Source organism: Salvelinus namaycush, chromosome 19 (assembly GCF_016432855.1).
Source record: "Salvelinus namaycush isolate Seneca chromosome 19, SaNama_1.0, whole genome shotgun sequence".
NCBI lineage: Eukaryota > Metazoa > Chordata > Actinopteri > Salmoniformes > Salmonidae > Salvelinus > Salvelinus namaycush.
Genome location: NC_052325.1, coordinates 48,131,810 through 48,159,446, shown reverse-complemented (window position 1 = coordinate 48,159,446; position 27,637 = coordinate 48,131,810). Strand labels below are relative to the sequence as shown.

The window sequence follows — 27,637 nt, the reverse complement described above, 5'->3', positions numbered from 1 at the left end:
ACGAAACGGGGAGGGACTACTTGCACTTGTGCAATAAGAAACTATCATTTTCGTGGCACGACGTTTTCCTTTGCAAAACATTTTACTTCGGTATACTATGATGTGCATTAATACATACACCCAGAAGGCTTTAAAATGAGTAGAGTGTCTCTGTTGCCGTTTTCAATCCCAGTACCAAAGTGCTGTCTATCCAAAGCAACTGCCAAAGCAAACGGAGAGTTGTCATAACTACAGGTTTCAGAGATTATGGAGTGTGTCGCTGAGTAGATTACGGAGTGTATTGCCCTTTTAATTACGGAGTGTGTCGCCATCCGTTAGCTGTCGGTCAAACTGCGCAAACGTGAAACCAAAACTATCCTCAACGGTTAAATTTAGACATTCGTTCGTAGATTTAGGTTAAAAAAAATAAGCATTAGGGCTGAAGGTCCAATGCAGTCGTTTTTATCTCGATATCAAATCATATCTGGGTAACAACTGAGTACCTTACTGTGATTGTTTTGCTGGTCTGAGTGGGGAGGGGGAAACTAAAAACTAGCTGTTATTGGCAGAGTTTAAAAATCTCTTTCTTATTGCTCTATTAATATAGAGTTGAGATCAGTTTTGCACTGGTTTGCTATGGCTGTATTCATCAATCCAGCGAGAAAGCAATATTTTTTATAATATATATATTTTTTTATTGGCCCATCCACCAAAAATAAACGTTGTTACAGCTTTTTCTGCGGTAAAACTCATCCCAAACCATCTCAATTGGGTTAAGGGTTGGGTGATTGTCAAGGCCAGTTCATCTGATGCAGCACTCCATCATTCTCCTTCTTGGTCAAATAGCCCTTACACAGCCTGGAGATGTGTTGGGTCATTGTCCTGATGAAAAACAAATTACAGTCCCACTCTGCGCAAACCAGATGGGATGGCGTATCGCTGCAGAATGCTGTGGTAGCCATGCTGGTTAAGTGTGCCTTAAATTCTAAATAAATCACTGGCAGTGTCACTAGAAAAGCAACCCCACACCATCACACCTCCTCCATGCGTCACGGTAGGAACCACACATGCAGAGATCATTCGTTCACCTACGTCTCACAAAGACACGGCGGTTGGAACCAAAAATCTCAAATTTGGACTCATCAGACCAAAGGACAGATTTCCATGAGTCTAATGTCCATTGCTTGTGTTTCTTGGCCCAAGCAAGTCTTATTCTTATTGGTGTACTTTAGTAGTGGTTACTTTGCTGCATTTCGACCATGAATGCCTGATTCATGCAGTGTCCTCTGAACAGTTAATGTTGAGAAGTGAAGCATTTCTTTGGGCTGTAATTTCTGAGGCTGGTAACTCTAATGATCTTTTCCTCTGCAACAGAGGTAACTCTGGGTCTTCCTTTCCTGTGGCGGTTCTCATGAGAGCCAGTTTCATCATTGCACTTGACGGTTTTTGCGACTGCACTTGAATAAACTTTAAAAGTTCTTGACATTTTTTCGGAATGACTGACATTCATGTCTTAAATTAATGATGGACTGTCGTTTCTCTTTTCTTATTTGAGCTGTTCTTGCCATAATATGGACTTGGTCTTTTACCAAATAGGACTATCTTCTGTATACCCCGCCTACCTTGTCACAACACAACGGATTGGCTCAAACGCATTAAGAAGGAAAGAAATTCCACAAATGAACTTTTAACAAGGCACACCGGTTAATTGAAATGCATTCCAGGTGACTACCTCATGAAGCTGGTTGAGAGAATGCCAAGAGTGTGCAAAGCTGTCATCAAGGCAAAGGGTGGCTACTTTGAAGAATCTCAAATATAAAATATATTTTGATTTGTTTAATACTTTTTTTGTTACTACATGATTCCATTTGTGTTATTTCATAGTGTTTATGTCTTCACTATTGTTTTATAATGTAGAAAATAATACAAATAAAGAAAAACCCTTGGATGAGTAGCTGTGTCCATTTTTGACTGGTACTGTACATCACATCCAGATACGTTATATTGTGTTTTTAGTAATAACTATGATAAAACATGAGCTTTTAAACATGAGCTTTTAATCCCACCCCTCAGCTTTTCAAATTGTTTATTTATGTCTGAGAAAAAAACACTCAACCCATATGATCTAGTACATAATTAAAGTGTGTGTGTGTGAGGGGGAGGGGGGGTCCTGTGTCTCAATATTAGGAAGGTGTTCCTAATGCTTGGTATACTCAGTGTATAGTTACAATCAGATTTAGGAACATCTACCAAAAATATTTCACCTTATCTACTTTTCTCAAAATGTCATCACATTAGTGATAGTCAGATTTTGTGAAATTTGCGAACATCTAAATCAAAATGTTGCCATTCAAACAGCGTGTCCACCCCATCCGAAAAATTTGCCTTTTCTTGATTCTACTGTGCTTTTAATGTCTGTCTCCTCAGTACATCTTTGGGGGGACTTCCACACAAAATGAGTTCATTACTGATAATATGTTTACATGACTTATTTTATTAATTTCCCACAGTTTTATTAGTCAGAACACAAAAGACTAGATAGTCCTAGGACACTCAGGCTTATCTGTCGAATAAACGTGTCTCTGGCTCAATCGAGTGGTCAGCTGCGTCATTACAATCCATTTTGTCTCCTCTTTGCCACGTCAAAGTGTGGTCCTCAGCAAGCTGCTTGTCTAGTCGACTCACTCGCGACACAGATATGATCGCCGGATTCCTATTGAGCAGGCAGTTCTAAATATATAACTTCCATAGATACACGATAAAGAATGTGACCTACACACTCCTTAAACCTAAAATAAGTAATTTCCAGTTAATTTAGTGCCCACTGTAGTCTTAAGAGGTTTCATTTCATTTAATTTGATGTCACCAGGCAGGCCAAAACTCCATCCCAACAAAACAGGCTGACATTTCAGACGGTCTTTTCAAACAGCTCTTATTACACTAAAAGGCCATTATCATAATTTGTACAATTTCACAGTATTATTCCAACCTCATGGTGTGGAATTAGGTACACCACCCCGTTCACGAAAATGGATTGCTCCTACAGACAGTGAGTCAAGTGGCCCTATGTAAAGCTGGCAGACAGGCATCGAGGCATTCAGTTACTGTTCGATTTAAAATTAGAATGGGCCAAACAAGTGACCTAAGCGACTTAGAGCTTGGTATGATCGTCGGTGCCAGGCGCGTTGGATCCAGTGGCTGTCTTGTGGGTGAAAACAGCTCGTTGATGGGAGAGGTCAAGGGAGAATGGCAAGAATCGTGCAAGCTAACAGGCGGGCCACAAACAGACAAATAACGGGCATCTCGGAACTCACAACTCGTTGATCCTTGTCACGGATGGACTATTGCAGCAGACGACCACACCGGGTTCCACTCCTATCAGCTAAAAAGACGAAGAATCAGTTCCGATCACCAGCACTGGACAATTGAGAAGTGGAAAAACATTGCCTGGAACATGACAGCGAGTACAGTATATTTGAGTGGCCTGGTCAGTCCCCAGACCTCAACCCAATAGAGCATCTTTTGGATGAGCTGGAACGGGCTGATCGCAGCATGAATGTGCCGCAGTCCAATCTGCAGCAACTGCTTGATGCCATTGCATCAGCATGGACCAACATCCCTGTGGAACGTTTCTGACACCTTGTAACCGTGCATGAAGAATTCAGGCTGTTCTAGAGGTAAAGGTGGCTCCGACCTGCTCCTAGAATGGTGTGCCTAATAAACGAATAAAGTGTATATAAAGCACAGGAAAATCACATTTTTGATTGTGCTGGGCCTTTAAGTTAAGCACTAAGGTTTGGGTTAGGGTTAAAACAGACAAACTGCAATTACAAAATGAGAACCTAGCACTGAGATTGAAGCTGCGATGTTCAGAACCATAGCTAACACCTGGACAGCATGTGTTCAGGTAGCCTAGCGTTTAAGGCCATTGGGCCAGTAACTGAAAGGTTGCAGGTTTTAATCCCAGAGCCGACTAGGTAAAATATCTGTTGATGTGCCCTTGAGCAAGGCACTTAACCCTAATTGCTCCTGAAAATCGCTCTGGATAAGAGTTTCTGCTAAATGACAAAAAACAATAAAAATCCGTAGCTGACTGTGTGTGTTCAGTTCGCCTAGTGGTTAAGGGTGACAGGTAGCCTAGCTGTTAAGAGCATTGGGCCAGAAGCAGAAAGGTTGCATGTTTTAATCCCAAAGCTGAATAGGTGAAAGATATGTTGATGTGCCATTGTGCAAGGCACTTAACCCTGTACAAGAGCATCTGCTAAATGACTAAAATGTGTTCCACTAGAGTTTGGGATGTGTCCATCTCTCAGTTACCAACAAAATGAATAGTGTATGCAGGAGAGGCATGTGTATGCATCCAAGTTCCATTCTTCAAAATAGACATGCTGTTAGGTGCATGGGCAAGGCTTACTTGCAGGTAAAGAGAAGCTAGAAGTGACAATTCCACTTCCAGCTAGTGCCAAATGTCAATTACATACCAGTAGTACTGTAGAATCTTAATTTGAGCCAGTTTCTTGAGTTTCCTACCACAGGAAAAATAATCCTGCAGCAACAGGAAATGTGGATTATAAGGGTTGATACATTTTACGTAAGGGAAAATCAAGTCTAAAATTTCAAAGTGGAAATTACAAACTTTGACAAGCCTTTTTAAACCTTAAATACACTTGAGTTTGTCGTTTTCTCCTTTGCAGGAAAGTTGTTCTGCGTCAGGGTGATCAAATTAAGATCTGTAGAAAAAAAATTGAAATCCACCAGAGTAAAAATTACATTTATGAACAAAGCGTGACACATTTTCACCGCTAATTAGCATTTTTACCACAAATTGCCTAACCGGCTGTTGTTGTGTGGACAACTTCCTGAATTATGATTGGTTCTCGTTTGCAAAGTTGACAACAATAACAAACATATTAGCAATACAAAACTTCTTCACGTCGTTGCAACTGATGTTTTCTGGATTCTGATAAGGCAAGAAGCAGGAGAAAGACATTTTAGCCATTTCTAAGCAGTGTCCTTCAAAAAACCATGAAGAAATCCCATGTATGGATAAAATGCTACATGTTTCTCCTTTTAAAGCAACTATCTTAACAAATATCGTTAGAAGTTGGTAGGTCAGTGAAGTGTGAATAGGTGTTAAAATAGTCAATGAACTTGCTTTGAATTGGAAGTTTAAAATGTATGTGTTGTAATAGAATCAGTCCTGTCTTGAAATGACCAACAGGTGTCATCTGGCACACTGGACACACACACACACACACACACTGGACACACACACACACACACACACACACACACCCCACTCTGTAATTAGACAGAGTAACCTGCAGGCAGTAGCCTGTCTGACAACCTCTCCAGTCATCCTTACTGATAACACACCACTGTCTGCTCTGGCCTCATACACCCCTGTCTTATCAATTATGTCTGTGGTCGTCATGGTTGCTTGCGCCTGAGAGGGGTGTGTCTGGTGTGTGTGCGTGCGTCAATTGTTTACCCTCTACACTAACCACCTTTCCAAGGATTTGTTGTCTTCCTGAGTGTGTGTTTATGTGTGTGTACATGACACCTTCACTACAGCATCAAGTGAATGGGGGGCAGTCGAACTCAGGTTGCCTCTGTTTGAAGATGCAGTGGACAGACCAGTGAAGCCTAAACATAGTCAATCGCCCCCAGGCACTCTACGTCACACAACACAGACATCAACTGTGACACTAAGGAGCCAGAGTGGACCCAAGTGCAAACCAGCTCCATGGTTTGTCAGTGGACTTAAACACAGAAAACTATTCCCAATAACCACAAACAACAACAATAGAAATACCCAGCAGGCAAAACCAGTTGTAATAACGTCATATCAACCAATTTCTGGTTTCAATTACATTCTAATGATGTTTTGATGATGTCGTAATGACAGCAGCCAGTTTCACCTACTGAGAGGCTCATTATCTTGTCACAGTCACAGCATCAACTATCTTCCGACTTCAGAGCTGAAATAGGTTAAAACCAGGTTAGCTGCCTCCAGATCTCCAACAATTAAAAATTCTCTTAAATCCTTCTTGCATGCCGTATTGTGACAGGCCTATAGCCGACTTCACACAAAACATGACAAATCCTGTGAAATCGTCCTCGGTGCCACATCACAGTGGTCCTGTGGTGCGAATGGGAAACAGGTCGGGCTAAAGCATTCCATTAACGCCCCGACCTCCCTATCTGCCACGTAGGACCTTCCTCACATCAAGCCTCACACTTCAAGTTATCTTCAGACAGCTTAAACTTTTCTGACTCTCATGTTTTCCCAAACTCTGCAATGCTAGGGAAATCTGACTTGTAAATAGGCCTACTTGGCGGGAGGAGGGGTGGGGGGTATCTCTCGCTCTCTCTGCTCGCCAGGCAGAAACAGAGGCCCGCTTTCTCGCTGTGTGTGTTTGTGTGAGCCGGATCATTTTTTTACCCCTGGTGTGTGTGGTGAAGCATAAAGCCACTATGAAAAACACAACAATAAAAAATACATAGGAAAATAGAGAATGAGTCCAGATGTTAACAATGGGATCCCAGGGACCCTGAAGAGAAACTCCTTGTTTGTCAAGATCAGAGTAATGTCAAAAACAGAATAAATACTGCAGTGTGTGTTGAACTGAGAGAAATGAGAGAGAGAGAGAGATTGAAAGAGAGACTTAGAGTTGAGTAAGAGGCATTGTCTTAGACTAGTTCACAAATGTTTCTGACTGTGATTGACCATGTGTTTCAGCACCATCTGTAAGCACTGTGTCCTTTCAAGGTATGGGAGCATTAATGGTACAAAAGCAGGGGCGGACTGGGACAAGAATTAGGTCCTGGCATTTTATCCACACCAAACCAATATCACTGAGCGCATCGCCAACTCACCTTTTTGTTTGCCTCTCAGTTGTGCTGTCTACCTGTCTCAGCATATTCTCTGATGTCACTCTGTGCTTCTTCTTGTTAGGCCTAACTGAATTATAAGGAGGGTGAAGATGTTGATTTCATATAGAAAGACGATAGTGTAGCGATACGTTTATGCTATGCCTATTTATCAGCAGCAAATAAATTGACCGCACGCCTTACGGGTTGATACCATTGTCTTTTATGTTATACTTTGTAAAAAATAAGCTGTTAATGGACCGTTGTATTTACTATAACTCTATTACTAGTCACATTTATTGTAAGGGAAACAAAAACATGCTACATGTTGCAGACGGTCTTCAGAATAATGCCAAACATATTGTCATGACTCTCCTGGTCGAGGATTAAAGGCCTCAGATCAGCTTGGTAAATAGCTGACAACAACCAGACCTTCTTACCCACAGAAGAGGGGGGGTTTCATGACACCTTCACACCCTGTCGTAAATTAAGTGAGAGAGAACTCTCCCTTTGCTCCTCCGTATTGGGAAAGAAATACTTTGTTACAGAGAAATTCTGCCGCCCAAACCTATAATACACAAAGAGTGACTTTTGGAACAATATTTCTAAGATAGGTATATTAAGAATGGTCTGTGGGGACCTGAAGAATAATCATGTCATATCGTTTATTATTTTGTGACGTTATTAAAACCTGTATGAACCATATACTGTAACTTAAGAAGGAAACATATTCTAGTTTTCAAGTTTCCATCCAGTATGATGTTAATACACTATGAAGAACAAGGAAACAAATTTTGTTAAAATAGGAATGTGATTTTAGTCTTCTAATGAGATAATGTTTTGTTCATGTCCGTTGCACATGAACTAAGCCACGCCCATAATGAGGTCAGAAGAGCGTGTCAGTGTGATAGAACCGCTTTTCCGACCAGAGTGCTTAAAAGAACTTGCTAAGAATTAACATATCAGACCAGCAGACGGACGGTGTGAGCCGGACATTACGAAGGGTTGAAACTACTAGATCAGAAAGCTTGGAGTGGTGGCTACACGGCTGAAAATGGTGAGAACAGTACATTGCCGGGTTACTACTGGCGTGTAAAGTGGTCGGGAGCTGAACCCTGAATAATCAACCATTGAGACCAAAAGACGTGAGACCGTGGTTCACACGTTGAAATGGTTGAAACTACCAGACCAGCTGACGTGAAGCGCAAGCTAAACGTTACAAATGGTTGAAACTCTGAAACTTTCAATCTCTACACGAGAAGATAAACTCACTAGACCTTAGCATTACCAGTCTGCAGCTGGCATGTAAAGTAGTCTAGAACTTTGACTAAAGACATTAGGTGGAAAGGAGAATCCCATCTCAGACAACCGTTGGTGCATCTGAAGTATCTGTTCTGACAAACACTTCACTACCAGAGAAGAAGGACATTGTGACCTCTGGTGACAACCAGAGCCTTACACCCATCCAGCCCCTTCCTCATAGAAGGATCGATTGGTTTCAGAGGGACGACGGACAAAGACATCTATACGTAAATACATTGCATTTATTACCCAAATGAGCGGTGGTTTGTGAGCAAAGTATTACTATTATTTTGAAGGTACCTTCCAAGTGTTGTCTCTCTTTGTCATTCCCTTCTTTACCTACCCCTCATTCTCCATGTGTGTAACAAGCTGTCATATCTTGTCAGTCCACTAGGGACTTTTATCTCATGTAAGTGTGTATGTGTATTCTGTGTTATTATTTAGTTAGTTAGTAAATAAATAATTAAATCAATTTATGTAGAACCGAATAATCAGAAAAGCTGGGTTTTTTTAGGATTCAAGAGTTCTACGAAGTTCAGAATGAGACTGATATGAGGTAATAATTAATAAGTGACTGTTATTGAAATAAGAAATAACTATATATCTTTAGAATTTAATTCAGGAGATAGTAATTCGTTAAACAACTTTTCCCGTGGTGCCCCAAATTCCTAATGAGTTAATTATTACATGATTAATTTAATGGAGTAACAATTAAACATACTTAGTTCATAAGATAAATAACAGTCATCACATTAATGCAAGTCACGTCAGGACAAGATCCTTGATTCTATCCAGCGTAACAAACGATACCAGCCCACTGAATGACAAATGGATGGGCAATAATTGTGCAAATTACTTCAAAATATAATTTAAATTAGTCCTAACTGAAGGATGAAGAGGTTGATTTAATTTAGAACAACAATAGTGTAATGATGAGTTTGTGTTATGCCTATTCATCGGCTTTGGCGCTCATGTTAATCATTTGACCACAAGGCTTGCAGGTTATTGCCATTCTCTTTTACATTTTACCTTGTAAAAATAAGCTGTTATGGGACTGTTTTATTTACTGTAACTCTATTACTAATCAAATGTGTTGTATGGGAAACGAAAACATGCTATGTATTGCATTGGGTCTTTAGAATAATACTGAACAAACGATGCCAGTCAGCCTGCACAGCCAGCCCATCGAAACTACACCTATGCAATAACAAAATGAATTTCATACATAATATAAACAAGATTAAATTGACAATAATGAAATGTGTGACAATATTAGGCCTATCAGTTCTGAAATTGTACATGAAGAGATGGGCGCATCCTCATTCAGAGCCAATTTCGTGGCATCCAATTGGTAGTTACAGTCTTGTGTCATCGCTGCAACACCTGTACGGACTCGGGAGAGGCGAAGGTCGAGAACAACAAAACACAACCCTACCAAGCCATACTGCCTGCTTAACCCAGAAGCCAGCCATACCAATGTGTCAGAAGAAACACTGTACACCGTTTAGGTGCCTGGCCTGCCACAGGAGTCGCTAGAGCACGATGGGACAAGGACATTCCTGCCAGCCAAACCCTCCTCTAACCCAGATGACGCTAGGCCAATTGTGCGCTGCCCCGTGGGTCTCCCGGTCAGCTGCGACAGAGCATGGACTCGAACCAGGATCTCTAGTGGCACAGCTAGCACTCGGGAGGCCCTGTGATTTCTGTATAGTATCTGAAAGAGCATATTCTGCAGTTTCGATGACACTTAACTTTGTCAAATAACTCTCAAAATTCAAGAGTCTTTTTCCAAATTTCACTTTTTTCCAAAATATCTGTGCTGTCCATGCATTCAGCACATGACCACTCACACTGCAGCATTCCTCTGGCTACTAAGCAAAAACAAGTAACAAAATAAACTTAAAATTAAAATATGCTATTCTGTCATCAAAGGATAAATGGGCAATATATAGAAACCGATAATAGTGCATTTGACTTCAGTTAAGTTTTGGTTAGCCACCAATGTCAAAACCACGTACTTGCTCAGTGTCTTTCCGTATCCGGGGAAAGATGAAACCAGGCCAGCGGGTGAACGACTTTCTGAGGCTGTGGTTTTGAGACTCGTAAGAGCCTTACATGGGCAAATGCCGAAATGTGACCATGGACAACTTTTTCACATCAATTTCCCTGCCAGACAAGTTGATTGCGAAGAAGACTAGCCTGCTCGGAACAGTGAACAAACAACTGCTGCCCTCTGCGCTAAACAACATACTGTACCAGCGGAGAAATTCAAAATAAGAGTGTTTGCATCCTCAGCACCATGCATCCCACTGGATCTGAGTTTCGTGAGAACCACATGAACGCCAAGAAAGAAGCTACAGCCGCAAAGCAGGCCGCCGAGGCAACAGATCCTGCTCTCCGTCTTCCCCAAGCACCACAGCTCCCACTCGGGAAAAATAAGACACAATGTCAAGTCGGCAGGTGCACACGAAACAAGACCCATGACAACTGTGTGCATTGCAAACGATTTGTTTGTGGGGATGCTCACACAAAGCCCAGAAGCTATCTGCTGACTGTGGACCCGAAGCATAAAGAGAAGACGCAATTGACTCATGAGTAAAGGCACGGGTATAAGGGCACAATACAGTGTGTGATTCAATCAACAAATGACTGTTTTAATATCTTGAATATATTTCCACGAATATTTCTTTATGCAATTATTACTTTACAATTGTTCAAGCACTGGTGAGTTTGTTTAGGAATACATCAAATAATTTAAACTACGCACCTGGCTTGTTATATTACTATTATTCTCATCTTTTTTTTCTACTTTGTCAAAATAAATTACTATAACTCTATTACTAATCAAATCTATAAATAAAAGTTGATCAAATGGATTACAATGTAATGTTTTTATTGTAAGGGAAACGAAAATAGGCTATAGGCCTACACTTTTTCAAGGACTTTGTAGAATCATACAAAACATATCCTTGACTCTATCTAAACAAATAACTATTGTTATTTCTTTAAATTTATATATTTCTATGAATATTTCTTCATGCGATTAATCCTTTACAATAGTTCATGCACTATCAAGCATTTATTTATCAAGTATGTTTGCGCACCTTACAGGTTGATATGCATCTGATGCATATGCTAAAGGAGACGCCCAGCAACGTTCTTTAGCGGGTTCTTAAATGCTGAAAGACCATGCGGTTCTAGTGTTAAGCCATTATAAAAGCCAAGCTAATGACTTATAGTGATCTTTCTAAGTTTATAAGCACCATTTTTGTTTTTTTACCATCCATGATCTTGGCTGTCTAACTGATGACAGAGTCAGAGACTCGGAGCAGGTATCTTTACTGATGCCGAGTTTGACTTTGAATGTGTGTTTGCGTGACCTCTGCTCAGCTCAACCGGCCGTTGCACACTGATCAGCCAAAGGCTCCTTATAGATTAGTAAAACAAAAATGAAGCAAACCCCACCCCCCAAAAAATCTTAACTGGCCTATGTCACCTTTTTCATTGTTTTATTTGGATGTGTGTTAATTTCGACCAGCTCATCCAACAAAAAAATGGTCCAGCCCATCTGGCATTTGCCAGACGCCAAATCCGTAGGCCTATGATGTGAGGACCTACTATTGTATTTCTGCACTGCTAAAAGCCATACAGAACCTGCTCTATTTTCTGTATAAGTACATGATAACATACTGTAGTTTGCCCTTAACTTGATTTTCAACCACATACCCTTTAATGGCGTTTCAGGAGGTCAAAAACAAATTCTGATTGGCTGGGCTTGGCTCCCCAGTGGATGGGCCTATGCACTCCTATGCCCACCCATGGCTGCGCCCCTGCCCAGTCATGTGAAATCCATGGATTAGGGCCTAATTAATTAATTTCAATTGACTAATTTCCTCATATGAACTGTTGAAATTGTTGCATGTTGCGTTTGTATTTTTGTTCACTATACATTTACCCCAATCCTAACACTTTTACATGGCATCCTCTTCTCCTCTCCTCTTCTTTCTCCTCAACTTTAAATTCACACAATCACTCCCCCCCCCCACTCTTCCCTGGTAGGAAGCTGGTGGAGGTAAACACACAGACGGTCTGTCTCTCACCTGGCCTTTCCATGCCTAGCATTCACAACCCTTCAATCAGCACAGAGGAGAGAAAAGGTCAGTGAGGAGAGAGATAGAGAGAAATTATTGGTTAATCACTCAGCCATTCAAGACACACACACACACACACACACACATGCAACTTCTAATGCCAAACACAATTTGCCAATGAAACACACACACATACACATACATATAGGCGTACATGTTTGCACACACACACACACACACACACACACACTGGCTCCTAACTCTCTGTCCATGCTAGGCATGGAAAGGCCAGGTGAGAGAAAGACTGTCTCTTTTTTGTTTTGTTTTGTTTTAAGGGTGTGACTGCATCTAGGGTATTACGCAAGGTTCAATTTAGATCCTCAGTTAGGTGGTTAACAGGTTTTTGTACGTCCTTGCGTAGGTGGAGGGAGCGTGGAAGAGCATCTAGGAATCCGAGATTTTATAGCACAGCTTTCAATGATCCTTGGTTGGGGTCTGAGCAGATGATTTGTTGTGATTGCAAACATAATAAGTAATAGTCTAGGAATATGAGTTAAAACATTTAGATCCACAATGTTTATTCTACGGGACAAAACTATATCCAGGGTATGACTGTGGCAATGAGTAGGTCCGGAGACATGTTGGACAAAAACCCACTTTGTCGATGATGGCCTTTTGGAGTGGGTCTGTGGACTTTTCCATGAGAATATTGAAGTCACCAAAAATGTGAATATTTCTACAAGGTCCGATAGGAATTCAGGAAACTCCGTGAGGAACGCTGTATAAGGCCCAGGAGGCCTGTAAACAGTAGCTATAAAAAGTGATTGAGTAGACTGCATAGAATTCATGACTAGAAGCTCAAACGACGAAAATGCTGTAATTTTGGGGGGGTAAATTGAAATTTGCTATCGTAAATGTCAGCAACACCTCCAACTTCGCAGGATGCGCGGAAAATATGGTCAATAGTGTAACCAGGAGGAGAAGCCTCATTTAACATAGTAAATTTATCAGGCTTGAGCCAAATTTCAGTCAGGCCAACCAGATCAAGATTATGATCAGTGATTAGGTCATTGACTTCCTTGGAAGTGAGAGATCTAACATTAAGTAGCCCTATTTTGAGATGGGAGATATCATAATCTCTTTCAATATTGACAGGAATGGAGGAGGCCTTTATTCCAGTGAGATTTCTAAGGAGAACACCGCCATGTTTAGTTTTGCCCAACCTAGGTCGAGGCACAGACACGGTCTCAATGGGGATAGCTGAGCTGACTACACTGACAGTGTTAGTTGCAGCCTCCACTAAGCTGGCAGGCTGGCTAACAGCCTGCTGCCTGGCCTGCACCCTATCTCATTGTGGAGAGGAGTTAGAGCCTTGTCTATGTTGATAGATAAGACGAGAGCACCCCTCCAGCTAGTCATTTACTCAGCAGGCCAGGCTTGGTCCTGTTTGTGGGCGAGTCCCAGAGGGCCAATTATCTACAAGTTCCATATTTTGGGAGGGGCAGAAAAAAGTTTTCAACCAGCGACTGAGTTTTGATACTCTGCTGTAGAGCTCATCACTTCCCTTAACTGGGAGGGGGCCAGAGACAACTACTCGATGTTGACACACCTGTCTAGCTAATTTACATGCTGAAGCTATGTTGCGCTTGGTGACCTCTGACTGTTTCATCCTAATATCGTTGGTGCCGACGTGGATAACAATATCCCTATACTCTCTATGCTCACCAGTTTTATCCTTAGCCAGCACCCTCTTCAGATAAGCCTTTACGTCGGTAGCCGTGCCCCGTGGTAAACAGTGTATGATCGCTGGATGATTATTTTGAAGTCTAATATTGCGAGTAATGGAGTCGCCAATGACTAGGGTTTTCAATTTGTCAGCGCTAACGGTGGGAGGCTTCGGCGGCTCAGACCCCGTAATGGATGGAGGAGAGACCAGAGAAGGCTCGGCCTCTGACTCGATGCTTAATGGGGAGAACTGGTTGAAAGTTTCTGTCGGCTGAATGAGCGACACCGGTTGTGCATACCGACAGCATTTCCCTCCAGAAGCCTTGGGAAAATTGTCCGGCTGCGGGGACTGTGCAGGGAGATTTATACTACTATCTGTACTCACTGGTGGGACAGACGCTGTTTCATCCTTTGACCTTCCCTAACGATTGCATCTGAAGCTTGGCTTGCAACACGGCTATCCTCACCATAAGGTGACCATAAGGTGATAGTTCTCCTGTATATTATTAGTACAGCGGCTGCAATTAGATGGCATCGTGATAATGTTACTACTTAGCTTTTCCGGCTGGTGGAGGTCCTGTACAACCATGTCCAGATAAAGCGTCCGGAGTGAAAAAAAATGAATGAAAAAGTTGAGCGTGGTAAAAACTAAGCTGTTGGTAAAAACGAAGACATTTTTATTAAACAATTGACTTTCTTCTTTCTATCAATCAACCCAGCTAGACACATCTGCATCACTCCCAATCCCACACATAATTAAGCAATCATTACTATATATTAAACAACAGCAGATGTGTGAATTTTTTGGGGGGGAAAGCAACTGAATGGTCTTATGATTAATTCTACAGTGTATAAAATTTCATAATGCATACAGGAAGTTGATTTACTGTCACGCCCTGACCTGAGATATCTCTGTTTTCTTTATATTTTGGTTAGGTCAGGGTGTGACTAGGGTGGGTACGTTAGTTTTTGTATTTTCTAGTTTTTTTTGTATGTCTAGGGTTTTTGTAGGTCTAGGTGATTTGTATGTCTATGGTGGCCTGATATGGTTCCCAATCAGAGGCAGCTGTTTATCGTTGTCTCTGATTGGGGATCATATTTAGGTAGCCATTTTCCCTTTGGTGTTCGTGGGTTCTTGTCTGTGTGTAGTTGCATGTCAGCACTCATTTGTATAGCTTCACGTTTTGTTAGTTTGTTCAGTGTTCATTCTTATTATAATAAAGAATGTACGTATACCACGCTGCGCCTTGGTCCGATTCATACGACGAACGTGACATTTACATATACAGTACCAGTCAAAAGTTTGGAAACACCTACTCATTCAAGGGTTTTTGTTTATTTTTTATTATTTAATACTTTGTAGAATAATAGAGAAGACATCAACACTATGAAATAACACATATGGAATCATGTAGTAACCCAAAAAGTGTTAAACTAATCAAAATATATTTTATATTTTAGATTCTTCAAAGTAGCCACCCTTTGTCTTGATGACAGCTTTGACAACTATTGGCATTTTCTCAACCAGTTTCACCTGGAATGCTTTTCCAACAGTCTTGAAGGAGTTCCCACATGTGCTGAGCACTTGTTGGCTGCTTTTCCTTCACTCTGCGGTCCAAATAATCTCAAATTATCTAAATTGGGTGTAGGTTGGATGATTGTTGAGGCCAGGTCATGTGATGCAGCACTCCATGACTCTCCTTCTTGGTCAAATAGCCCTTACACCACGCAGACGTCATACCACTCAGGAAGGAGACCCATTCTGTCTCCTGGAGATGAACGTACTTTGGTGCGAAAAGTGCAAATCAATCCCAGAACAACAGCTTAGGACCTTGTGAAGATGCTGGAGGAAACAGGTACAAAAGTATATATATACACAGTAAAACAAGTCCTATATCGACATAACCTGAAAGGCCACTCAGCAAGGAAGAAGCCACTGCTCCAAAACCGCCATAAAAAAGCCAGACCACGGTTCGCAACTGCACATGGGGACAAAGATCGTACTTTTTGGAGAAATGTCCTCTGGTCTGGTGAAACAAAAATAGAACTGTTTGGTCATAATGACCATCTTTATGTTTGGAGGAAAAAGGGGGAGGCTTGCAAGCCGAAGAACACCATCCCAACCGTGAAACATGGGGGTGGCAGCATCATGTTGTGGGGGTGCTTTGCTGCAGGAGGGACTGGTGCACTTCACAAAATAGATGGCATCATGAGGCAAGAAAATTACGTGGATATTTTGAAGCAACATCTCAAGACATCAGTCAGGAAGTTAAAGCTTGTTCGCAAATGGGTCTTCCAAATGGACTATGACCCCAAGCATACTTCCAAAGTTGTGGAAAATTAAGTACAACAAAGTCAAGGTATTGGAGTGGCCATCACAAAGCCCTGACCTCAATCCCATAGAAAATTTGTGGGCAGAACTGAAAAAGCGTGCGAGCAAGGACGCCTACAAACCTGACTCAAGTTACACCAGCTCTGTCACCAGCTCTGCCAATTTATTGTGGGAAGCTTGTGGAAGGCTACCCGAGATGTTAAACAATTGATAGGCAATGCTACCAAATACTAATTGAGTGTATGTGAACTTCTGTGTCACGTTCCTGACCTGTTTTCTGTTAGTTTTGTATGTGTTAGTTGGTCAGGACGTGAGTTTGGGTGGGCAGTCTATGTTTTGTGTTTCTGTTGGTTTATGGGTACCTGATATGGTTCTCAATTAGAGGCAGGTGGTTTTCATCTCCTCTGATTGATTGAGAATCATATTAAGGTAGGTGTTTTCACTTTGTTTGTCGTGGGTGGTTGTCTCCTGTGTCAGTGTCTGTGTATGTTACGCCACACGGGACTGTTTTCGGTTTTGTTTGTTCGTTCGTTTTATGTAGTCATTTTTCCTGTTCATGCGTTCTTCGTGTTTCATGTAAGTTCGTCGTCCAGGTCTGTCTACATCGTTTATTGTTTTGTAATTATTCAAGTGTTCGTCGTGTTTTCTGTTTTGTTTATTAAATATCATGTCTTATCACAACGCTGCGTCTTGGTTCAATCCATGCTCCTCCTCTTCGGATGTTACATTCTGACCCACTGGGAATGTGATGAAAGAAATAAAACCTGAAATAAACAATTCTCTCCTCTATTATTCTGACATTTCACATTCTTAAAATAAAGTGGTTATCCTAACTGACCTGAGACAGGGTATTTTTACCAGGATTAAATGTCAGGAATTGTGAAAAACTGAGTTTAAATGTACTTGGCTAAGGTGTATGTAAACTTCCGACTTCAACTCTAAATGAGAGAATACAGTTGAAGTCGGAATGCGCAAAGTAGATGTCCTAACAGACTTGCCAAAACTATAGTTTGTTAACAAGAAATGTGTGGAGTGGTTGAATAACGAGTTTTAATGACTCCAACCTAAGTGTATGTAAACTTCCGACTTCAGCCGTACCTCACTCACAGAGCTGATTAGGCTGCTGCTGGCAGTCACCTTTCACAATTTAATGACACTTTTCCTGACACCGGCCATAATCAACGGGTGTTGAGCGTTCGTAAATTCATCAGTTATTCTGCGCTCTGGCACACTCGGACTTTACGAACGAACCCAGAAAAACATCTGAGATTATAGAGCATGGAGAGAAAACAATACTCTAGAACCCTCACATTCAAATCTGGAACTCAAGGCCAGTTCCACTGCTTAAAAAAAAAAATCTCCCTTTTAATCACACCCGTAAAACAGAAAGACTCAAAACACCATAATTGTGTGATAAAACCACAAACCATGAAGTAGTGCAACTAAGATGAGATCTGGTGTCTGGAGGTTTGAATGTAAATCCAATGGAAGTGTTCTGATACACTGAATTCATTTTAAAAAAGCAATGGAAGTGCTCTTAAACACCCAAAGTGTTTCTTCAATCTGAATAATTGTGTTTTTTAGAGAGCGCTGTGAAAATTGTTTGAATGTTTCAGTGCATGTAAAAGCATCCGAACGGAAACTGAATGTCTCTCATTCATTCGAATGGTTTTGCATTTCAAATTGTTGTTTTTTTGCACAAATATTGTTTGATTTTTTTTGTCTATATTTTGATTAACATTTTAAAAGACACTGGGAAATGAATACTTTTCCTAGGGTAGACTTTGGCACTTACAATAGCCAGGCCCATTGTGAGATTATAAATAATGTTACAATCAAAATGTTTCGGACTAAGTTATAGCAGAGGTAACATGACGTCACGTGTTAAATGGGCTTTCATAACTGGTATTCATGTGAGAAGGTGAATGTGAACCTGGGTCTCCTGCTTGTCAAAACACCACCTTAGTCCACTCAGCAGGACTAAACTGTTGTGCTGAACCAGCCTTAATACACTGAGCACATGGGGTCCGATTCAGATTTGAGATACGTAGGCTTAACATGGACAACTTATCTTAAGTCTGAAAAGGGCCTATAGAGAAATGTGAAATGCCACATTTATTTTTTTGTGCTTTGTTTAAACGGATTAGAAACAGAGAAAAAGTGAAAGTTGGAAAGGCGGAAATGAACACCAGACTGCTGGAGCAGTAAGATTGGGATTTTACCCCCTCAACCACAAAGCCACATACTGTGTGAGGAGCTTGGGCCCCAATATCAGAGGCAAAAGGTGAACTCCAAACATTGTGCTGGCGCACTGTTCAGAATGCACCCAATCTGAGGCATGGAGGTGGAGAGAGGGCATACATGGCAGGTGTGCCCTCTAGCAAGCTCAATGGTCAAGCATAAAAACATGCGGGCGCCTCCCCTGTATTCGGGTCCTTCAAAAACTCAGACATGTAAGAGCACACCAAACGTACATATGAAATGCTCAAAAACAATCTAAGACAGTATGTGTCAATGAGTAAAACAATTTATCACATTGAAGGAAACATAAATGGAATTCACTCAATAAGAACATTTGTTTTGTGTAGCATTTCAGCCAGCCAATGCTAATAGTGCGAGTCAAACAGCCATTTTGATTCAGTGATCCGTTTTCATGATGCTACATGTAGTTGTTTATTGGCACATGTCATTGTTTGCACCTTTCGTACATTTGTGAAAATCGAAGGCCTGCTTTTTAGTTAACACTGCTGACTTGTTTGACTACTAGCTTTCATGAGCTTCATCTATTGTTTGATGTATGACCCACATGTGATATACCACATTAAATGGCCACTGCCAATTTAGCCTGCTCTAGCATTGGCCTACCACACCAAACCATGTTATTGCATCCTATCCTATGTTATTGCATCCTATCATTAGCATAATGGGGATGACTGGTAGATTGTATTGAGCCCTGGGCTAAAGTTTATATAAGTGCTACTGCTAACATTAGCAGTTATTAGACAGGTTTCCATTGACTCGGGTTTATTCGCAAAAAAAAACATTGCAACGTGTAATGGAAACGGCAGCTATAGGACAAATGTTCAAAGAATCAAAATTTGTATCCGTTCCAACAGGGGTGGATTTTAATTGTGTCTAACTTTCTTTATTGCAACAAATTATGATGGACACAGTATTTTTTTCGCATAAATGATGACTGCTGAATACTTGAATGTATGCAGGGCACGTGATGTCATAATGTAACTGTAAAGGTCCACCCCACGTTTAACTATGAATATAATGTTTCTTTGCAGGACAAGGATTGTCTTGACTTTAAAGAATGCCTAAATTGCTTCACTTATCTTTTATAGTTGCACATTTCACCATCCCAATAATGTCAGATCTACAGGAGTGCACGTTTCACCATGGAACGGAACGTGGCAATACGTTGGCACATGATAATTATTAGAAATGGCAAATATTAGTCAATTCTTGCATTCTATCCATGCTGGCTTTTGCGGGCTACCTGAGACATGAAACAGATACAGTAGGTTGGAGGGCATACAGAATGTCACCAATTTATTCACCAATTTGCCTAAATGGATAATGGAAACACTTCAACCACTTCAGTTTTCTATGTTTTTTTTTTTTTTTTTGGTGTGACATTACGTCCAGCTGTTTTTAACGACACAATGTCTGGGCTCTGGCTGGGCCACTCAATGGAAGCGCACAATTGTAGAATCTATTTTCTATGCGAACGTTCTAAATGTCAACAAAAAAAATCACTGGACAAGTTTATGGAAACGTAGCTACTGCCTCGATTTCTTGTCCATAAAGGTGAAATATAGTTCCATATTTCCATTGATTTTGTTTGCTCAACTTTTTGGTCAAAGTGTTACCTGAACCTAACGTTTTTTGTCAGTCCAAACTGAACTCCAACATTAGAAAAAAAATGCTAAAATTCAGTCAACTTAAAATGTGTTTGCTCAAATTGTATCATATGTTCATTCAACTAGAAATGATTACCTAAACAGGCTGTAGAACTAGTTACACACAGCGCTTTTAGCAAACAATGTTTTCATCTTATACATGTACACGGTTACATGGTGCATGTTCATTTACACTGTCAATATTATTCAACATGTCCTCACTTGGGATTTGAACTCACAACCTCTTGGTTCACAGCATTCCAATCTTCCTGCTGTCTGTACCAATAACTCATTTCCATGTATTGCTACACTTTGCACTTCAAAGTACATCTCAGCTCTGTTAACAATACACTCAAGAAAAACTATATAGTGATTAAGGGGTAACATTAAAACAGAGTAATATGCCCCAACAACATTAGACAAAAATTGCTTACATAACTAAATCAAATCAATGATGAGAGAACAGTATGATTAACTGATAATTTACACAGACATGGTGGCATAGATTGAAGTTTGACATGCCATGAACCAAGTGGTTGTGAGTTCAAATCCCAAGTGAGGGCATGTTTGAATAATAGTTACTGTATTAACGAACATGCACAATGTAATCATGTACAGTCCATTTGGAAAGTATTCAGACTCCTTGACTTTTTCCACATTTTGTTACGTTACAGCCTTATTCTAAAATGTAAAAAAAAAAAAAAAATCCCCTCATTAATCTACACACAATACTCCATATTGACAATGAAAAACATTTTTTTTTAAAGAAACAAATATCACATTTACATGAGTATTGAGACCCTTTACTCTGTACTTTACAATTACAGCCTCGAGTTTTCTTGGGTATGATGCTACAAGCTTGCCACACCTGTATTTGGGGAGTTTCTCCCATTCTTCTCTGAAGACCCTCTCAAGCTCTGTCCAGTTGGATGGGGAGCGTCGCTGAACAGCTATTTTCAGGTCTTTCCAGAGATGTTCAAGTCCGGGCTCTGCCTGAGCGACTCAAGGACATTCAGAGACTTTTCCCGAAGCCACTCCTTCGTTCTCTTGGCTGTGTGCTTAGGGTTGTTGTCCTGTTGGAAGGTGAACCTTCACCCCAGTCGGAGGTCCTGAGCGCTCTGGAGCAAGTTTCTATCAAGGATCTCTCTGTACTTTGATTTCCCTTGATCCTGACTAGTCTCCCAGTCCCTGCCACTGAAAAACATGTTTTCACTTCGTCATTATAGGGTATTGTGTGTAGATTTATGAGGAAAATATTTAATTTCATCCAAGGCTGTAACGTAACAAAATGTGGAAAAAGTCAGATCGCACTGAATGTCAACCTGTGTCAAATACGTAAGTTGAAAACATTGTATGTTGAAAGCACTGTGAGTGTGTGTTTGTGTAACCAGTTGCACAGCCTTTTTTTAATCTCAAATAATAATTTATAGTTGAGTTAACATATTACTTACATTTTTGCCAAAGTTTCCTCAAGTAGGATGGACGTTTGGACCAACTAATTCCTTTTAGTTATGGTAACACTTGGATCAAAAAAAGGCTGTGGAACCAGTTACTTAAACATTCACAAGGCTGCAGGGCCAGATGAATTACCAGGAAGTGTACTCAGAGCATGCGCTGACCAGCTGGCTAGTGTCTTCACTGGCATTTTCAACCTCCCTCTGGTCCAGTTTGTAATACCTAAAGGTTTCAAGCAGACCACTATCGTCCCTGTGCCCAAGAGCTCCAACGTAACCTGTCTGAATGACTATTGCACCGTAGCACTCACATCTGTAGCCATGAAATGCATTGAAAGGCTGGTCATGGCTCACATCAACACCATAATTTCAGACACCCTGGCCCCACTCCAATTTGCATACTGCCCCAACAGATCCACAGATGAAACAATCTCTATTGCACTCCACACTGACTTTTGCCAAATGGACAAAGTGAAAAAAGATGTTCATTGATTACATCACAAAGCTAAGGACCCTGGGACTGAACACCTCCCTCTGCAACTGGATCTTGGACTTCCTGACGGGTCACCCCCAGGTGGTGAGGGTAGGCAACGACACATGCGCCACATTGACCGTCAACACAGAGACCCCTCAGGGATGTGTGTTAAGTCCCCTCCTGTAATCCCTGTTCACCCACGACTGTGGCCGCACTGACAACGATGAGACCGCCCATAGGGAGGAGGTCACAAACCTGTCAGTGTGGTGCCAGACAACATTCTCTCTCTCAACATCAGCAAGACAAAGGAGCTATTCATGGGCTACAGGAAACGGAGGGCTGATCATGCCCTCATTCACATCGACGGGACTGTAGTGGGTCAAGAGCTTCAAGTTCCTCTGTGTCCACTTCACTAAGGATCTATCATAGTCCAAACACACCAACACAGTCATGACGAGGGTAAGACAATGTCTCTTCCCCCTCAGGAGGCTGAAAAGATTTGGCATGGGCCCTCAGATCCTCAAAAGGTTCTATGGCTGCACCATTGAGAGCATCTTGACTGGCTTCATCACTGCCTCTTATGGCAACTTGTTGGCATCCAACCACAAGGCACTACAGATTGTAGTACGGATGACCCAGTACGTCACTAGGGCCGAGTTCCCTGCCATCCTGCACCTCTATACCAGGTGGTGTTAGAGGAAAGCCCTAAAACTGTGTTCTCTGCTACCACACGGCAAGCGGTACTGATGCACCAAGTCTGAAACCAACAGGACCCTTTACAGCTTCTACCCCCAAGCCATAAGACTGCTAAAGTGTTAGTCCGGGTAGCTATTCTGTTAACTATTTAACTATCTGCACTGACCCTTTTTGCACTAACTTTTTTTTGACTCATCACATACGCTGCTGCTAGTGTTTATTATCTGTCACTTTATTCCTAGCTATATGTCCATATCTACCTCAATTTCCTCATAACCCTGCACTTCGACTCGGTACTGGTACCCCTTGTATATAGCCAAGTATTTACTCATTTTGTATATATTATTACTTTTTATTATGACATGTTTTTATTATTTCTATATTTTCTTTCTCTTTGCATTTTTGGGAAGGGCCCGTAAGTAAACATTGCACTGTTAGTCCACACCTGTTGTTTACAAAGCATGTGAGGAAAAATATTTTATTTGATAAAAGTATACACCGATTGTGCAAAAAAATCAGGAACACCTCTTTGCATGACATAGACTGACCTGGTGAATTCAGGTGAAATCTATGATCGATTATTGGTATCAATTGTTAAATCCACTTCAATCAGTGTAGATGAAGGGGAGGAGACAGGTTAAAGAAGGATAGTTAATCCTTGGTGACAATTGAGACATGGATTGTGTGTCTGTGCCATTCTAAGGTTGAATGGGCAAGACAAAATATGTCTGTGCCTTTGAATGGGGTATGGTAGTAGGTGCCAGGCGCACCGGTTTGAGTGTGTCGAAAATGCAAAACTGCTGGATTTTACACACTCAACCGTTTCCTGTGTGTATCACAAATGGTCCACCACTCAAAGACAATTTGACACAACTGTGTCAAGCATTGGAGTCAACATGGGCCAACATCCTTGTGGAACGCTTTCAACACCATGTAGGGTAAAAATAAATACAAATACTTTCCTGAACTTTCTTATATCTCTTAGATATAGAACCAACACTTCAAAACATACTTCCTGTTGATTTATTTTTTTGACTATCTGTTTTGCCGCGTGTTATTTAATGCGTTTCTATGGGCTAATAGCCAACTAGCTCTCATCGGTTCTTGTCAGAATTAGACGTTCATCCAAATTTTGAAGATCTTCCAAATGTCAAATTTCGAAGAGTTTAAGGTTAAGTTTAGGCATTAACTCAGAATTTTTAAGGTTAGGCTTGAACTCCGAATAGTTAAGGTAAGGGTTAAGGTTTGGGATAGGCTTAAAAAATAACAAAAATAACTTTCCATTGCTGGATTTGAACATCCAAGCATTGCAACCAAAGGCAGATGCTTACGCCCATCCGCCATTTCCATCCACAATTCCCTAGCTAACCGAAACCTTCTTGAAGCGGTCACTGTTGCCTCTATACTGACTTGTATCAAGGGTGACCTGGCTGCTATTAGCAGTAAGGCCAAATTCAGTGTTTCATCAAATATTAGTATATATTTTTTTATACTTACAGGTCCTAAAATTCAAAATAAAATAGCTAAATGATCCTTGGTATGACCATCTTAAAACAAGTCCATAGGTTAGCTTAGTATAAACCCATCCCTGGACCCTATGACAAATCTGTCCCAAAACCCTTACCACATTGTGTTTAAATACTCCAGAAAATATAACGTTTTTGTCTCCTTTAATATGATGGCGGCTCAGTTAACACTAGTTTTAGTGTTACAAAGAACTTCATTTTAACAGTGCAGGGACTGATTTAGACCTGGAACACCAGGCGTGTGCAATTAATTATCAGCTAGAACAGAAAACCAGCAGTACTCCGGACCTGATAGGCTAAGATTTGAATAACCCCTGCTCTAGAACAATGAGAGAAAGATGTTATTCTAGAACATTGAAAGGAAGATGAGACTGTCAAGAGATATTATTCTAGAAAATAATCTAGAACATGGAGAGGAGATTCTAGAGCGTTCTCGGTGCCGTGTTCTGGAACATTGTACAAATGATTGCAAATGTGCTACCATTGTTATGCATATGACTTGTTCATACATTACTGATCAATGCATTGAGTTGTACAGCTGACTAGGTATCCCCCTTTCCCTTTCCTTTCATCACACCAGGCTGGGAGGGGAACTTGGTGTCTTTTTCTCTGCCTGGGTGGGTAGATCCATCCCCCTTTGTGATTACTACAGCAAACTATTAATCAGGGAGCATTCATGACTTGCCGCATCAATGGACTAATCAGGCAGTATAGACACACATATAGACACTTCCCTCTAATGCTTTTTCGAGATCATTCGTTCCGTTCCCAGTTCATAGCTGTTTTTCTTAGCACAGTATTGTTCTCACAGACTTTTTTTGGAATGCAAGGCCAAAACATGTCCTCGTGAAACACTAAAATTGCACAGCATCTCATCTTTAATGTCATGCAACATTTGCAATGACTGCAGATTTATATATAGCATATGTCTGCCAATCACATCTGCAAAGCTGTACTAGGTTCTCTTTCAAGTATGAAATATGAACGTTTGCTTGCAAGTGTTCCGTTTCAATATTTGAGAGGATATGCCTACAGTTTATCGACTACATACTTCAGAGGGCACATAAAGGAATCAGCGGAAAAATGATCGAAGCAGGTGTTTCCTTGAGGAAATACCACAGTAAATATTATGTAATATCTGCAAGCATTTGACTCCTGCCTTTCAGGAAGAAACTCAGACGCTGCTGTTTCCACTCAAGTCCTGGACTGTACCAGCTGGACAGATACGTGTCTCCCTGAGCCTTTCTTTCTGTCCCTCTCCCTCTTGTTTCTCTCTCTGTTTCTCTTTTCCAACCATTCCCCTTCTCCCCTCTTATCTATCATGTCTCCATACCTCCCTTTCGTTCCCATCATTCTCTTTCTCTCGTTCTCCAGGCCTTTACAGACTGATCTACAGTAATGTGTTGTACAGTATAACCAATCCGCTTCTCCCAACCACAGGACTAAGACAGAAAGGGGTTGTGTGCAGCATCTATCCTTTAACCAAATGAAAAAGTACACATGCACATGCCTGCAAATGTATGCACACACACAAACGCACACATACAACACTGCCAATTAAAGGAGTGAAATACTGAGGAATATACAGGGACGTTGTGTAATTGTGCCTACTATCTGAGCTACTGGCTGTGTCCAAAATCTGGCTTTCCTATTACTTATTTGAAGTTCATACTGTATACTAATCGTACTATGTACTATTTAGCATGTACTGTTTAGTAAAAAGTAGGCCGCGGTCTAAACATATTACTTTTGGTGCGTTCAAGACAACCGGGAACGAGCTCAGACAAAAAAAGGAAAAATCGTAACGTCGGGTGATCTTAAGGTCGGAGAAGTCGGACCTCTGGGATGACGCCCGGGTTCCTGACGCAATTCCGAGTTGGATGACCGTTCAAAATGATTATTTCCAGTCGGAGCACGTTCCCTGTTGTCTTGAGCGCACCATCAGTTACGGCTTCACATATGAACCGGAAAGGATCGTCTGTAGCCCCATCCAGTGACCTTTAACTACTAGAGTGTTGTTGTTTTGGGTTAAAGTCAGAATTATGCAAATTGCCAACCGCAGAAATACTTGCACCTTTCTAACATGTGCAGTTGAAGTCGGAAGTTTACATACACCTTAGCCAAGTAGATTTAAACTCAGTTATTCACAATTCCTGACATTTAATCCTAGTAAAGATTCCCTGTCTTAGGTCAGTTAGGATCACCACTTTATTTTAAGAATGTGAAATGTCAGAATAATAGTAGAGAGAATGATTTATTTCAGCTTTAATTTCTTTCATCACATTCCCAGTGGGTCAGAAGTTTACAGATACTCAATTAGTATTTGGTAGCATTGCCTTTGAATTGTTTAATTTGGGTCAAACGTTTTGGGTGGCCGACCACAAGCTTCCCACAATAAGTTGAGTGAATTTTGGCCCATTCCTCCTGACAGAGCTGGTGTAACTGAGTCAGGTTTGTAGGCCTCCTTGCTCGCACACGCTTTTTCTATAGGCTTGAGGTCAGGGCTTTGTGATGGCCACTCCAATACCTTGATTTTGTTGTCCTTAAGCCATTTTCCACAACTTTGGAAGTGTGCTTGGGGTCTTTGTCCATTTGGAAGACCCATTTGCGACCAAGCTTTAACTTCCTGACTGATGTCTTGAGATGTTGCTTCAATATATAAAAATCATTTCCTACCTCATGTTGCCATCTATTTTATGAAGTGCACCAGTCCCTCCTGCAGCAAAGCACCCCCACAGCATGATACTGCCACCCCTGTGCTTCACGGTTGGGATGACGTTCTTCGGCTTGCAAGCCTCCCCCTTTTTCCTCCAAACATAACGATGGTCATTTTGGCCAAACAGTTCTATTTTTGTTTCATCAGACCAGAGGACATTTCTCCAAAAAGTACGATCTTTGTCCCCATGTGCAGTTGCAAACTGTAGTCTACATGCCTTTTCAACACAGGTATAAGGCCCTCTCTAGCCCTCCTTTCAGCAAATCTGACCACAACTCCATTTTGCTTCTCCCGGCCTACAAACAAAGTCTCAAGAGGGAATTTACGCTCCAAGACTGTTTTGATCACGTGGACTGGAATATGTTCCGGGTTGCCTCTAGGGGTTAACATCAATGAATTTGCTGACTCAGTCACCGGAATCATCAAAAGGTTAATAGATGATGTGATACCAAGTATCATTCAAAACTTACCCAAATCAAAATGATGGCAGCATTGTAGGGAAACTACAGGAGAGATGCCTTTTATGAACACAGCAAGGTGACCGGGGACAATAGTATAGG

General features: G+C 41.1%; 1 protein-coding gene across 1 annotated transcript in view; it reads right to left on the bottom strand.

Annotated features, from left to right (window-relative positions):
* itgbl1 (integrin, beta-like 1) overlaps positions 1 to 27,637 on the bottom strand; it is a 119,526-nt gene that overhangs the window by 40,507 nt on the left and 51,382 nt on the right. The gene's annotated exons all lie outside the window — the stretch shown is intronic.